The 15,160-nt window shown below is 48.1% G+C and overlaps 1 pseudogene; it reads left to right on the top strand.

Annotated features, from left to right (window-relative positions):
• LOC124035366 overlaps nucleotides 1–15,160 on the top strand; it is a 99,170-nt pseudogene that overhangs the window by 53,351 nt on the left and 30,659 nt on the right.

Below are 15,160 nucleotides of genomic sequence, written 5' to 3'. Positions count from 1 at the left end.
GACAGAGAGACAGAACAGCCCAGAGTACTGAGACCTTTAGTTTAATAAAGAGGACAGAACAGCCCAGAGTACTGAGACCTTTAGTTTAATAAAGAGGACAGAACAGCCCAGAGTACTGAGACCTTTAGTTTAATAAAGAGGACAGTACAGCCCAGAGTACTGAGACCTTTAGTTTAATAAAGAGGACAGAGAGACAGAACAGCCCGGAGTACTGAGACCTTTAGTTTAATAAAGAGGACAGAACAGCCCAGAGTACTGAGACCTTTAGTTTAATAAAGAGGACAGAACAGCCCAGAGTACTGAGACCTTTAGTTAAATAAAGAGGACAGAGAGACAGAACAGCCCAGAGTACTGAGACCTTTAGTTTAATAAAGAGGACAGAGAGACAGAACAGCCCAGAGTACTGAGACCGTTAGTTTAATAAAGAGGACAGAGAGACAGAACAGCCCAGAGTACTGAGACCTTTAGTTTAATAAAGAGGACAGAACAGCCCAGAGTACTGAGACCGTTAGTTTAATAAAGAGGACAGAACAGCCCAGAGTACTGAGACCTTTAGTTTAATAAAGAGGACAGAGAGACAGAACAGCCCAGAGTACTGAGACCTTTAGTTTAATAAAGAGGACAGAGAGACAGAACAGCCCAGAGTACTGAGACCTTTAGTTTAATAAAGAGGACAGAACAGCCCAGAGTACTGAGACCGTTAGTTTAATAAAGAGGACAGAACAGCCCAGAGTACTGAGACCTTTAGTTTAATAAAGAGGACAGAGAGACAGAACAGCCCAGAGTACTGAGACCTTTAGTTTAATAAAGAGGACAGAGAGACAGAACAGCCCAGAGTACTGAGACCTTTAGTTTAATAAAGAGGACAGAACAGCCCAGAGTACTGAGACCTTTAGTTTAATAAAGAGGACAGAGAGACAGAACAGCCCAGAGTACTGAGACCTTTAGTTTAATAAAGAGGACAGAACAGCCCAGAGTACTGAGACCGTTAGTTTAATAAAGAGGACAGAGAGACAGAACAGCCCAGAGTACTGAGACCTTTAGTTTAATAAAGAGGACAGAACAGCCCAGAGTACTGAGACCTTTAGTTTAATAAAGAGGACAGAACAGCCCAGAGTACTGAGACCTTTAGTTTAATAAAGAGGACAGAGAGACAGAACAGCCCAGAGTACTGAGACCTTTAGTTTAATAAAGAGGACAGAGAGACAGAACAGCCCAGAGTACTGAGACCTTTAGTTTAATAAAGAGGACAGAACAGCCCAGAGTACTGAGACCTTTAGTTTAATAAAGAGGACAGAGAGACAGAACAGCCCAGAGTACTGAGACCTTTAGTTTAATAAAGAGGACAGAACAGCCCAGAGTACTGAGACCGTTAGTTTAATAAAGAGGACAGAGAGACAGAACAGCCCAGAGTACTGAGACCTTTAGTTTAATAAAGAGGACAGAACAGCCCAGAGTACTGAGACCTTTAGTTTAATAAAGAGGACAGAACAGCCCAGAGTACTGAGACCTTTAGTTTAATAAAGAGGACAGAGAGACAGAACAGCCCAGAGTACTGAGACCTTTAGTTTAATAAAGAGGACAGAACAGCCCAGAGTACTGAGACCTTTAGTTTAATAAAGAGGACAGAACAGCCCAGAGTACTGAGACCTTTAGTTTAATAAAGAGGACAGAGAGACAGTACAGCCCAGAGTACTGAGACCTTTAGTTTAATAAAGAGGACAGAACAGCCCAGAGTACTGAGACCTTTAGTTTAATAAAGAGGACAGAGAGACAGAACAGCCCAGAGTACTGAGACCTTTAGTTTAATAAAGAGGACAGAGAGACAGTACAGCCCAGAGTACTGAGACCTTTAGTTTAATAAAGAGGACAGAACAGCCCAGAGTACTGAGACCTTTAGTTTAATAAAGAGGACAGAACAGCCCAGAGTACTGAGACCTTTAGTTTAATAAAGAGGACAGTACAGCCCAGAGTACTGAGACCTTTAGTTTAATAAAGGGGACAGAGAGACAGAACAGCCCAGAGTACTGAGACCTTTAGTTTAATAAAGAGGACAGAACAGCCCAGAGTACTGAGACCTTTAGTTTAATAAAGAGGACAGAGAGACAGAACAGCCCAGAGTACTGAGACCTTTAGTTTAATAAAGAGGACAGAGAGACAGAACAGCCCAGAGTACTGAGACCTTTAGTTTAATAAAGAGGACAGAGAGACAGAACAGCCCAGAGTACTGAGACCTTTAGTTTAATAAAGAGGACAGAACAGCCCAGAGTACTGAGACCTTTAGTTTAATAAAGAGGACAGAGAGACAGAACAGCCCAGAGTACTGAGACCTTTAGTTTAATAAAGAGGACAGAGAGACAGAACAGCCCAGAGTACTGAGACCTTTAGTTTTATAAAGAGGACAGAACAGCCCAGAGTACTGAGACCTACTGGGCTGGTCCCAGGCTGGACCTGTGTTGCCATGTCCTATTCCCTGTCTCATGTCTCTGTGTTGCCATGTCCTAATCCCTGTCTCATGTCTCTGTGTTGCCATGTCCCTAATCCCTGTCTCTGTGTTGCCATGTCCTAATCCCTGTCTCCTGTCTCTGTGTTTTCCAGTGAGTCCCAGTGAAGACGAGGACCAACAGGAGAAGGCTCTGTCCCAGGCGTATGATGCCATGCCAGATGGCCGCTCCCCGCTCGACATCCTCAGGAAGAGAGGAGAGACAACGCATCGGTAATGCTCCAAACCCAATACCGTGTTTACACAGGTCCTTTATGTGGGTTACGTCTAGATACAGTCATTATATAGTCCCTGACTGTCTGGACTCTACACCCTGACTGTCATTTATATAGTCCCTGACTGTCATTTATATAGTCCCTGACTGTAATTTATATAGTCCCTTACTGTCTGGACTCTACACCCTGACTGTCATTTATATAGTCCCTGACTGTCTGGACTCTACACCCTGACTGTCATTTATATAGTCCCTGACTGTCTGGACTCTACACCCTGACTGTCATTTATATAGTCCCTGACTGTCATTTATATAGTCCCTGACTGTCTAGACTCTACACCCTGACTGTCATTGATATAGTCCCTGACTGTCATTTATATAGTCCCTGACTGTCTGGACTCTACACCCTGACTGTCATTTATATAGTCCCTGACTGTCTGGACTCTACACCCTGACTGTCATTTATATAGTCCCTGACTGTCTGGACTCTACACCCTAACTGTCATTTATATAGTCCCTGACTGTCTGGACTCTACACCCTAACTGTCATTTATATAGTCCCTGACTGTCTGGACTCTACACCCTGACTGTCATTTATATAGTCCCTGACTGTCTGGACTCTACACCCTGACTGTCATTTATATAGTCCCTGACTGTCTGGACTCTACACCCTGACTGTCATTTATATAGTCCCTGACTGTCTGGACTCTACACCCTGACTGTCATTTATATAGTCCCTGACTGTCTGGACTCTACACCTGACTGTCATTTATATAGTCCCTGACTGTCTGGACTCTACACCCTGACTGTCATTTATATAGTCCCTGACTGTCTGGACTCTACACCCTGACTGTCATTTATATAGTCCCTGACTGTCTGGACTCTACACCCTGACTGTCATTTATATAGTCCCTGACTGTCTGGACTCTACACCCTGACTGTCATTGATATAGTCCCTGACTGTCTGGACTCTATACACTGACTGTCATTGATATAGTCCCTGACTGTCATTGATATAGTCCCTGACTGTCATTTATATAGTCCCTGACTGTCTGGACTCTACATACTGACTGTCATTTATATAGTCCCTGACTGTCATTTATATAGTCCCTGACTGTCTGGACTCTACATACTGACTGTCAAATCCCTGACTGTCTGGACTCTACACCCTGTTAGTACCTGGTACTCCCTGTATATAGCCATGTTATTACCTGGTACTCCCTGTATATAACCATGTTATTACCTGGTACTCCCTGTATCTAGCCATGTTATTACCTGGTACTCCCTGTATATAGCCATGTTATTACCTCCCTGTATATAACCATGTTATTACCTCCCTGTATATAGCCATGTTATTACCTGGTACTCCCTGTATATAGCCATGTTATTACCTCCCTGTATATAGCCATGTTATCACCTGGAACCCCTGTATATAGCCATGTTATTACCTCCCTGTATATAGCCATGTTATTACCTCCCTGTATATAGCCATGTTATTACCTCCCTGTTTATAGCCATGTTATTACCTGGTACTCCCTGTATATAGCCATGTTATTACCTGGTACCCCCTGTATATAGCCATGTTATTACCTCCCTGTATATAGCCATGTTATTACCTCCCTGTATATAACCATGTTATTACCTGGTACTCCCTGTATATAGCCATGTTATTACCTGGTACTTCCTGTATATAACCATGTTATTACCTGGTACTTCCTGTATATCACCATGTTATTACCTGGTACTTCCTGTATATAGCCATGTTATTACCTCCCTGTATATAGCCATGTTATTACCTCCCTGTATATAGCCATGTTATTACCTGGTACCCCCTGTATATAGCCCCGTTGTCACCTGGTACCCCGTGTATATAGCCCCTTTATCACCTGGTACCCCCTGTATATAGCCCCTTTATCACCTGGTACCCCGTGTATATAGCCATGTTATTACCTCCTGTATATAGCCATGTTATTACCTGGTACCCCTGTATATAGCCCCGTTGTCACCTGGTACCCCGTGTATATAGCCCCTTTATCACCTGGTACCCCGTGTATATAGCCCCTTTATCACCTGGTACCCCCTGTATATAGCCATGTTATTACCTGGTACCCCCTGTATATAGCCATGTTATTACCTGGTACCCCCTGTATATAGCCCCGTTGTCACCTGGTACCCCGTGTATATAGCCATGTTGTCACCTGGTACCCCTTGTGTATATAGCCCCTTTATCACCTGGTACCCCTTGTGTATATAGCCCCTTTATCACCTGGTACCCCTTGTGTATATAGCCCCTTTATCACCTGGTACCCCGTGTATATAGCCCCTTTATCACCTGGTACCCCTTGTGTATATAGCCCATGTTGTCACCTGGTACCCCTTGTGTATATAGCCATGTTGTCACCTGGTACCCCTTGTGTATATAGCCCTTTATCACCTGGTACCCCTTGTGTATATAGCCCCTTTATCACCTGGTACCCCGTGTATATAGCCCCTTTATCACCTGGTACCCCTTGTATATAGCCCCTTTATCACCTGGTACCCCTTGTATATAGCCCCTTTATCACCTGGTACCCCTTGTATATAGCCCCTTTATCACCTGGTACCATATGGTCCGAGTCTAAACGGGATCCATTTAGTTTTTACCTGTATACTTACTCACCTGTCTTAATGACTCTTCCTCTTTCCACCCTCTTCTTCTCCCTCCTCCACCTAGCCCCTCTCCTCCACCTCCCCGTTAATTCTTCTCCACCTCCCCTCTCCTCCAATCCCCTCTCCTCCACCTCTTCTTCTCCCTCCTTCACCTCTTCTTCTCCCTCCTCCACCTCCCCTCTCCTCCACCTCCCCGTTAATTCCTCCTCCCTCCACCTCTTCTTCTCCCTCCTCCACCTCCCCTCTAGCCTCCACCTCCCCTTAAATTCCTCCTCCCACCTCCACCTACCCGTTAATTCCTCCTCCCTCCTCACCTCTCCTTCTCCCTCCTCCACCTCCCCTCTCCTCCACCTCCCGTTAATTCCTCCTCCCTCCTCCACCTCCCCGTTAATTCCTCCTCCCTCCTAAACCTCCCTCCTCCACCTCCTCGTTAATTCCCTCCCTCCTAAACCTCCCTCCTCCACCTCCCCGTTAATTCCTTCTCCACCTCCCCTCTCCTCCACCTCCCCTCTCCTCCACCTCTTCTTCTCCCTCCTTCACCTCTTCTTCTCCCTCCTCCACCTCCCCTCTCCTCCACCTCCCCGTTAATTCCTCCTCCCTCCTCCACCTCTTCTTCTCCCTCCTCCACCTCCCCTCTCCTCCACCTCCCCTTAAATTCCTCCTCCCTCCTCCACCTACCCGTTAATTCCTCCTCCCTCCTCCACCTCTCCTTCTCCCTCCTCCACCTCCCCTCTCCTCCACCTCCCCGTTAATTCCTCCTCCCTCCTCCACCTCCCCGTTAATTCCTCCTCCCTCCTAAACCTCCCTCCTCCACCTCCCCGTTAATTCCTCCTCCCTCCTAAACCTCACCACCTCCACCTCCCCGTTAATTCCTCCTCCCTCCTCCACCTCCCCACTCCTTCCCCAGGTAAGGCCCACCTGCGACGGGCTGTGATAGGTCATGAGGAGGGTCTGAGGATCCATAGTCTGTGTCGTCACCTCAGGAAGCTGGATGTGCTCCAGGCCATCCTCCAGGCCAGTCACAACCGTTCCTGGCCAAGTTCAATGACAACAACCGAGAGGACGAGTTCACAGACTACCTGGAGGCTCAGACATCGTCTGTGAGTCAATCAATCAATCAAATGTATTTGTGAAGTTCCAGACATCATCTGTGAGTCAATTAATCAATCAATTGTATTCGTGAAGCACCAGACATCGTCTGTAAGTGAACCTCTTATTGGGAACTCGATCGATCAATCAATCAACCGATCAATCAATCACTCAACCAACCACTCAATCAACCAACCAACCACTCAATCAACCAATCAACCTCATTTAAAAACCTTTTTACATGGTCATCAGCTCTGGCTCCACATCACTGTTGATTCAAGACAACTGACTGTCAAATGTACCTCATGTCATTGGAGAGACAGAGGGGGTCTGACTGTTGGACCTCATGTCATTAGAGAGACAGAGGGGGTCTGACTGTTGGACCTCATGTCATTAGAGAGACAGAGGGGGTCTGACTGTTGGACCTCATGTCATTAGAGAGACAGAGGGGGTCTGACTGTTGGACCTCATGTCATTAGAGAGACAGAGGGGGTCTGACTGTTGGACCTCATGTCATTAGAGACAGAGGGGTCTGACTGGACCTCATGTCATTAGAGAGACAGAGGGGTCTGACTGGACCTCATGTCATTAGAGAGACAGGGGGTCTGGGGTCTGAGGGGGTCTGTTGGACCTCATGTCATTAGAGAGACAGAGGGGGTCTGACTGTTGGACCTCATGTCATTAGAGAGACAGAGGGGGTCTGACTGTTGGACCTCATGTCATTAGAGAGACAGAGGGGGTCTGACTGGACCTCATGTCATTAGAGAGACAGAGGGGGTCTGACTGGACCTCATGTCATTAGAGAGACAGAGGGGGTCTGACTGGACCTCATGTCATTAGAGAGACAGAGGGGGTCTGACTGTTGGACCTCGTGTCATTAGAGAGACAGAGGGGGTCTGACTGGACCTCATGTCATTAGAGAGACAGAGGGGGTCTGACTGGACCTCATGTCATTAGAGAGACAGAGGGGGTCTGACTGTTGGACCTCATGTCATTAGAGAGACAGAGGGGGTCTGACTGTTGGACCTCATGTCATTAGAGAGACAGAGGGGGTCTGACTGTTGGACCTCATGTCATTAGAGAGACAGAGGGGGTCTGACTGTTGGACCTCATGTCATTAGAGAGACAGAGGGGTCTTTCTGGACCTCATGTCATTAGAGAGACAGAGGGGTCTTTTGGACCTCATGTCATTAGAGAGACAGAGGGGTCTTTCTGGACCTCATGTCATTAGAGAGACAGAGGGGTCTGACTGTTGGACCTCATGTCATTAGAGAGACAGAGGGGTCTGACTGTTGGACCTCATGTCATTAGAGAGACAGAGGGGGTCTGACTGTTGGACCTCATGTCATTAGAGAGACAGAGGGGGTCTGACTGGACCTCATGTCATTAGAGAGACAGAGGGGGTCTGACTGTTGGACCTCATGTCATTAGAGAGACAGAGGGGGTCTGACTGTTGGACCTCATGTCATTAGAGAGACAGAGGGGGTCTGACTGGACCTCATGTCATTAGAGAGACAGAGGGGGTCTGACTGGACCTCATGTCATTAGAGAGACAGAGGGGGTCTGACTGTTGGACCTCATTACAATGGGTCTGTTCCATCGGTGGTGTGGAATGTAAGACGAGACATACAATGTAACTTCCTGGTTGGTTCTCCTGTGAAATAACCTTCAACAACCTAATAACCTTTTAAACAGCTGTTTAGTAGGTCCAGGATGTTGTGACGCTGTAATGTTTACAGTGTGGCTCCCTGTCGTGCTGAACCCCAGAGGACGTTGGCAGGTTGTTGTGGTAATAAACAGACCTGTTTTCCCTCCTCAGCTAAAACAGAGCACAAGGCAGAGATGGAAACGCCCATGGCCACAAAGGTGAAAGTCACAGACTTTTTCCGGAGGCTGGTATGTGGGATTACTAATTTTCTTTTAACATTTCAGGGCTGCTGTTCCAGACACAGATTGTTTAAGTCTTAGTCCTGGACTATGAAGCTTGGTGAAAGGAGGATCACCAGTAACTCTTAAAACTCCTCTTTATAGTCTGGGACTAAGATTAATCTGTGTCTGGGAAACCGTCCCGTCGTGTAAAATATCTACGGTCTATTCAGAAATTGGCATCACAAAGCTCTGGATTTGTGTGTTGTTGTTTTTTAAAACAGTTAAATTCAGTTCAACCCAGATGGTGTGGTGCTGTTTTCTGAATCCAGAACCCTATGTCAGTACTAACATTAACCCACAGTGACCCAACAGAACCATATGGCAGTACTAACATTAACCCTGGAGACAGTGACCCAACAGAACCACTATGGCAGTACTAACATTAACCCAACAGAACCACTATGGTCAGTACTAACATTAACCCAACAGAACCACTATGGCAGTACTAACATTAACCCTGGAGACAGTGACCCAACAGAACCACTATGGCAGTACTAACATTAACCCTGGAGACAGTGACCCAACAGAACCACATTACCCTGGCAGTACTAACATTAACCCTGGAGACAGTGACCCAACAGAACCACTATGGCAGTACTAACATTAACCCTGGAGACAGTGACCCAACAGAACCACTATGGCAGTACTAACATTAACCCTGGAGACAGTGACCCAACAGAACCACTATGGCAGTACTAACATTAACCCAACAGAACCACTATGGCAGTACTAACATTGGAACCCAACAGAACCACTATGGCAGTACTAACATTAACCCTGGAGACAGTGACCCAACAGAACCACTATGGCAGTACTAACATTAACCCTGGAGAAAGTGACCCAACAGAACCACTATGGCAGTACTAACATTAACCCAACAGAACCACTATGGCAGTACTAACATTAACCCTGGAGACAGTGACCCAACAGAACCTAACATTAACCCTGGCAGTACTAACATTAACCCAACAGAACCACTATGGCAGTACTAACATTAACCCTGGAGACAGTGACCCAACAGAACCACTATGGCAGTACTAACATTAACCCTGGAGACAGTGACCCAACAGAACCACTATGGCAGTACTAACATTAACCCTGGAGACAGTGACAGAACCAATGGCAGAACCACTATGAGACAGTGACCCAACAGAACCTAAGTATAACATTAACCCTGGAGACAGTGACCCAACAGAACCACTATGGCAGTACTAACATTAACCCTGGAGACAGTGACCCAACAGAACCAACCATTAACCCTATGACCCAACAGAACCACTATGGCAGTACTAACATTAACCCTGGAGACAGTGACCCAACAGAACAGAACCACTATGGCAGTACTAACATTAACCCCGGAGACAGTGACCCAACAGAACCACTATGGCAGTACTAACATTAACCCTGGAGACAGTGACCCAACAGAACCACTATGGCAGTACTAACATTAACCCAACAGAACCACTATGGCAGTACTAACATTAAACCTGGAGACAGTGACCCAACAGAACCACTATGGCAGTACTAACATTAACCCTGGAGACAGTGACCCAACAGAACCACTATGGCAGTACTAACATTAACCCAACAGAACCACTATGGCAGTACTAACATTAACCCAACAGAACCACTATGTCAGTACTAACATTAACCCTGGAGACAGTGACCCAACAGAACCACTATGGCAGTACTAACATTAACCCTGGAGACAGTGACCCAACAGAACCACTATGGCAGTACTAACATTAACCCTGGAGACAGTGACCCAACAGAACCACTATGGCAGTACTAACATTAACCCTGGAGACAGTGACCCAACAGAACCACTATGGCAGTACTAACATTAACCCAACAGAACCACTATGGCAGTACTAACATTAACCATGGAGACAGTGACCCAACAGAACCACTATGGCAGTACTAACATTAACCCTGGAGACAGTGCCCCAACAGAACCACTATGGCAGTACTAACATTAACCCAACAGAACCACTATGGCAGTACTAACATTAACCCTGGAGACAGTGACCCAACAGAACCACTATGGCAGTACTAACATTAACCCAACAGAACCACTATGGCAGTACTAACATTAACCCTGGAGACAGTGATCCAACGGAACCACTATGGCAGTACTAACATAGAAGAACCACTATGTCAGTACTAACATTAACCCTGGAGACAGTGACCCAACAGAACCACTATGGCAGTACTAACATTAACCCTGGAGACAGTGACCCAACAGAACCACTATGGCAGTACTAACATTAACCCAACAGAACCACTATGGCAGTACTAACATTAACCCTGGAGACAGTGACCCAACAGAACCACTATGGCAGTACTAACATTAACCCAACAGAACCACTATGGCAGTACTAACATTAACCCTGGAGACAGTGACCCAACAGAACCACTATGGCAGTACTAACATTAACCCTGGAGACAGTGATCCAACAGAACCACTGTCAGTACTAACATTAACCCAACAGAACCACTATGGCAGTACTAACATTAACCCTGGAGACAGTGACCCAACAGAACCACTATGGCAGTACTAACATTAACCCTGGAGACAGTGACCCAACAGAACCACTATGGCAGTACTAACATTAAACCTGGAGACAGTGACCCAACAGAACCACTATGTCAGTACTAACATTAACCCTGGAGACAGTGACCCAACAGAACCACTATGGCAGTACTAACATTAACCCAACAGAACCACTATGGCAGTACTAACATTAACCCTGGAGACAGTGATCCAACGGAACCACTATGGCAGTACTAATATTAACCCAACAGAACCACTATGTCAGTACTAACATTAACCCTGGAGACAGTGACCCAACAGAACCACTATGGCAGTACTAACATTAACCCTGGAGACAGTGACCCAACAGAACCACTATGGCAGTACTAACATTAACCCAACAGAACCACTATGGCAGTACTAACATTAACCCTGGAGACAGTGACCCAACAGAACCACTATGGCAGTACTAACATTAACCCAACAGAACCACTATGGCAGTACTAACATTAACCCTGGAGACAGTGACCCAACAGAACCACTATGGCAGTACTAACATTAACCCAACAGAACCACTATGGCAGTACTAACATTAACCCTGGAGACAGTGACCCAACAGAACCACTATGGCAGTACTAACATTAACCCAACAGAACCACTATGGCAGTACTAACATTAACCCTGGAGACAGTGACTCAACAGAACCACTATGGCAGTACTAACATTAACCCTGGAGACAGTGACCCAACAGAACGGGTCGACTCTGGGTCATTAACAGTGGTGTTGAGCTGAATACGTCTCTTTCCTCAGCCTCCTTTTCTTGATGAATCAATAACATGAACAATGGTTGTGTCCCAAACACACCCTCATCTATTCCCTCCATAGTGCCCTACCTTAGACCAGGCTCCATAGTAACCTACCTTAGACCAGGCTCCATAGTAACCTACCTTAGACCAGGCTCCATAGTGCCCTACCTTAGACCAGGCTCCATAGTGCCCTACCTTAGACCAGGCTCCATAGTGCCCTACCTTAGACCAGGCTCCATAGTGCCCTCTGACCAGGCTCCATAGTGCCCTCTGACCAGGCTCCATAGTGCCCTACCTTAGACCAGGCTCCATAGTGCCCTACCTTAGACCAGGCTCCATACATTTACATTTACATTTAAGTCATTTAGCAGACGCTCTTATCCAGAGCGACTTACAAATTGGTGCATTCACCTTATGACATCCAGTGGGACAGTCACTTAACAATAGTGCATCTAAAACTTAGGGGGGGGGGGTGAGAGGGATTACTTATCCTATCCTAGGTATTCCTTAAAGAGGTGGGGTTTCAGGTGTCTCCGGAAGGTGGTGATTGACTCCGCTGTCCTGGCGTCGTGAGGGAGTTTGTTCCACCATTGGGGGGCCAGGGCAGCGAACAGTTTTGACTGGGCTGAGCGGGAGCTGTACTTCCTCAGTGGTAGGGAGGTGAGCAGGCCAGAGGTGGATGAACGCAGTGCCCTTGTTTGGGTGTAGGGCCTGATCAGAGCCTGGAGGTACTGAGGTGGTTCCCCTCACAGCTCCGTAGGCAAGCACCATGGTCTTGTAGCGGACCTTCAACTGGAAGCCAGTGGAGAGAACGGAGGAGCGGGGTGACGTGAGAGAACTTGGGAAGGTAGTGCCCTACCTTAGACCAGGCTCCATAGTGCCCTCTGACCAGGCTCCATAGTACCCTCTGAGCAGGCTCCATAGTACCCTCTGACCAGGCTCCATAGTACCCTACCTTAGACCAGGCTCCATAGTGCCCTGCCTTAGACCAGGCTCCATAGTTCCCTACCTTAGACCAGGCTCCATAGTGCCCTACCTTAGACCAGGCTCCATAGTGCCCTCTGACCAGGCTCCATAGTGCCCTACCTTAGACCAGGCTCCATAGTGCCCTACCTTAGACCAGGCTCCATAGTGCCCTACCTTAGACCAGGCTCCATAGTGCCCTACCTTAGACCAGGCTCCATAGTGCCCTCTGACCAGGCTCCATAGTACCCTACCTTAGACCAGGCTCCATAGTACCCTACCTTAGACCAGGCTCCATAGTGCCCTACCTTAGACCAGGCTCCATAGTGCCCTCTGACCAGGCTCCATAGTACCCTACCTTAGACCAGGCTCCATATTACCCTCTGACCAGGCTCCATAGTGCCCTACCTTAGACCAGGCTCCATAGTACCCTCTGACCAGGCTCCATAGTACCCTCTGACCAGGCTCCATAGTGCCCTACCTTAGACCAGGCTCCATAGTACCCTCTGACCAGGCTCCATAGTGCCCTCTGACCAGGCTCCATAGTGCCCTACCTTAGACCAGGCTCCATAGTGCCCTACCTTAGACCAGGCTCCATAGTGCCCTACCTTAGACCAGGCTCCATAGTGCCCTACCTTAGACCAGGCTCCATAGTGCCCTACCTTAGACCAGGCTCCATAGTGCCCTACCTTAGACCAGGCTCCATAGTGCCCTACCTTAGACCAGGCTCCATAGTAGACCAGGCTCCATAGTGCCCTACCTTAGACCAGGCTCCTTAGTGCCCTACCTTAGACCAGGCTCCATAGTGCCCTACCTTAGACCAGGCTCCATAGTGCCCTACCTTAGACCAGGCTCCATAGTACCCTACCTTAGACCAGGCTCCATAGTGCCCTGCCTCTGACCAGGCTCCATAGTAACCTACCTTAGACCAGGCTCCATAGTAACCTACCTTAGACCAGGCTCCATAGTGCCCTACCTTAGACCAGGCTCCATAGTGCCCTCTGACCAGGCTCCATAGTACCCTACCTTAGACCAGGCTCCATAGTACCCTACCTTAGACCAGGCTCCATAGTGCCCTCTGACCAGGCTCCATAGTGCCCTACCTTAGACCAGGCTCCATAGTGCCCTACCTTAGACCAGGCTCCATAGTGCCCTACCTTAGACCAGGCTCCATAGTGCCCTACCTTAGACCAGGCTCCATAGTGCCCTCTGACCAGGCTCCATAGTGCCCTACCTTAGACCAGGCTCCATAGTGCCCTACCTTAGACCAGGCTCCATAGTGCCCTACCTTAGACCAGGCTCCATAGTAACCTACCTTAGACCAGGCTCCATAGTGCCCTACCTTAGACCAGGCTCCATAGTACCCTACCGTAGACCAGGCTCCATAGTACCCTCTGACCAGGCTCCATAGTTCCCTACCTTAGACCAGGCTCCATAGTGCCCTACCTTAGACCAGGCTCCATAGTACCCTCTGACCAGGCTCCATAGTAACCTACCTTAGACCAGGCTCCATAGTGCCCTACCTTAGACCAGGCTCCATAGTGCCCTACCTTAGACCAGGCTCCATAGTGCCCCTCTGACCAGGCTCCATAGTTCCCTACCTTAGACCAGGCTCCATAGTGCCCTACCTTAGACCAGGCTCCATAGTACCCTCTGACCAGGCTCCATAGTGCCCTACCTTAGACCAGGCTCCATAGTGCCCTACCTTAGACCAGGCTCCATAGTGCCCTACCTTAGACCAGGCTCCATAGTACCCTACCTTAGACCAGGCTCCATAGTACCCTCTGACCAGGCTCCATAGTGCCCTACCTTAGACCAGGCTCCGTAGTGCCCTACCTTAGACCAGGCTCCATAGTACCCTACCTTAGACCAGGCTCCATAGTACCCTACCTTAGACCAGGCTCCATAGTGCCCTCTGACCAGGCTCCATAGTGCCCTACCTTAGACCAGGCTCCATAGTGCCCTACCTTAGACCAGGCTCCATAGTGTCCTACCTTAGACCAGGCTCCATAGTAACCTACCTTAGACCAGGCTCCATAGTACCCTACCTTAGACCAGGCTCCATAGTGCCCTACCTTAGACCAGGCTCCATAGACTATGAGCAGGCTCCATAGTACCCTCTGACCAGGCTCCATAGTACCCGACCTTAGACCAGGCTCCATAGTGCCCTACCTTAGACCAGGCTCCATAGTACCCTACCTTAGACCAGGCTCCATAGTGCCCTACCTTAGACCAGGCTCCATAGTGCCCTACCTTAGACCAGGCTCCATAGTGCCCTACCTTAGACCAGGCTCCATAGTACCCTCTGACCAGGCTCCATAGTGCCCTACCTTAGACCAGGCTCCGTAGTGCCCTACCTTAGACCAGGCTCCATAGTACCCTACCTTAGACCAGGCTCCATAGTACCCTACCTTAGACCAGGCTCCATAGTGCCCTCTGACCAGGCTCCATAGTGCCCTACCTTAGACCAGGCT

Source organism: Oncorhynchus gorbuscha, linkage group LG05, assembly GCF_021184085.1.
Source record: "Oncorhynchus gorbuscha isolate QuinsamMale2020 ecotype Even-year linkage group LG05, OgorEven_v1.0, whole genome shotgun sequence".
NCBI lineage: Eukaryota > Metazoa > Chordata > Actinopteri > Salmoniformes > Salmonidae > Oncorhynchus > Oncorhynchus gorbuscha.
The sequence above is the reverse complement of the archived record's forward strand: the minus strand, read 5'-3'. Positions and strand labels throughout refer to the sequence as shown.